This window comes from Alexandromys fortis, unplaced genomic scaffold (genome assembly GCF_014885135.2).
Source record: "Alexandromys fortis isolate MF-2015 unplaced genomic scaffold, M_Fortis_MF-2015_v1.1 scaffold_83, whole genome shotgun sequence".
Lineage (NCBI taxonomy): Eukaryota > Metazoa > Chordata > Mammalia > Rodentia > Cricetidae > Alexandromys > Alexandromys fortis.
Window position 1 is genome coordinate 4,971,300 of NW_026068001.1, and position 1,822 is coordinate 4,973,121.

The window sequence follows — 1,822 nt, forward strand, 5'->3', positions numbered from 1 at the left end:
TGGATGCTGTTCTGTGTTTGATCAGATGGATTAAAATCCATGGGGACCCTCCTTATCCTGGCCAACTACAGAGACCTAAAGATCACTGATGTTTAGATTCATGCATCAACCACCTGAGTAAACTTTAAGACACCAAACTACCATTTTCTATATGGGAACAAATTATATCTAATTCTAACTAAGCCATGATAGGACTGCTGTATATTGGTCACTGCCATAACTGAAGCTGAGATTTTTCATCTTCTAATATTTACCACAACATAACTTTCTTTCTAAAGAAAACATTCTTAAGGCTGAAAAGGTGTCTTAGCAGGTAAGTGCGTATACTACTCTCCCTAAGGACCTGAGTTTGGCTCCCTCTCCCAAATAAGGTGGCTCCCAACCACCTGTAATTCCAATCCCTGAGTATCCAATGTCTCTGGTTTCCTAAAGTACCTGCACTCACTTGCATGCGAATGCACACACAATATTAAAAATAATAAAGAAATCTTTAAAAAGAAGTAAAGCATTCATGCCTTCACACCCTCTGTAATGGACAATTTTTAACTGTCAGCTTTGCCCAACCTAAAATTATCTTGGATGAGAGACTTAACTGAGGGATTTTCTATATAAACTGTGTGTCCACAGGACATTGTCTTGTTAATTGACATAGGAAGACCCAGTCAAGTGGGAGTGACAACATTCCCTATGCATGGGATGTAGAAACTATATACAAGAGGAGAAAGCAGTACGCAAGCAGACTGGTACATGCTTGTTTGTCTCTGGTTTTAATTGTGGAATTATGTGACTAGTTATTTCTAGTTCTCACCGCTGTGGTTTTTCTCCTGTGGTAGGTAGATTGTAACCTGGAAATCTAAGCTAAATAAACACATCACCCCACTCAAGCTGCTTGTTTTCTGGATATTTTGTCACAGCAACAGAAAGTAGAACACTCTCTCTTTAAGTGCAATAAAAACTAAATCTCAGAAATGCCTCACATTACTTGATTTTAGAGTACTAGTCAGACTTCTGGTGCTGGAATGGGAAGCTTTGGGCTGGTTTGTTTTCAAACAACTTGTATGGTCAGTTGAAACTGCAGGCATAGAATTGATTATCAGAAATATTCCTTTGGTCAGCATCACCAACTAGAGTCCCGTAGCACCCCTTTTCCACCCTGAAGCAGTTCCATAAGAACAAAAAGAATGCCTTCATCCCTGTTTAATGATATGACCTTGTTGATCCCTCAAGGGGAAAGTATAGAGACAAAAGAGCCCAAAGCAAAAGTAAGTATGTCCATACTTTAACAATCAGACCCTAAATATCTGAAGCCACACCCAGTGACTTGTGGTGATTAGTACATATATTAGACATCTGAATGATCCCTGGAGCCTGTACCCAAATGGAGAGTTTTAGGAAGGCAACAAAAACTGTAAATATCACTACTTAACAAGATAGTGACATATCCACTTCTTTTTAGAGCTGATTTACTTTATTTAACCCCAAATATCCATGAACTTATTTTGTTGTACCCATATAGAAAATTACTGATGAACCACTTTAACTTCCTTTTATACCATCTTAACTTCTTTTTGAAATAAAAAAAAAGTTTTAAATGTTTATTTTTCTTCTTTGTCAGTTTCATACATGGATATAAAAAATTCTATCTTTTTAATCCCTAATTATCCTGCCTCATACATCCTGCTTCACCCTCCCTTCTTTTATCACCAAACCCCCTGCTTCCCAAAAATCCTCTCTCTCTCTTTCTCTTTCCCTTCCCCTCTCTCTCTCTCTCTCTCTCTCTCTCTCTCTCTCTCTCTCTCTCTCTCTCTCTTTCTCTCTCTCT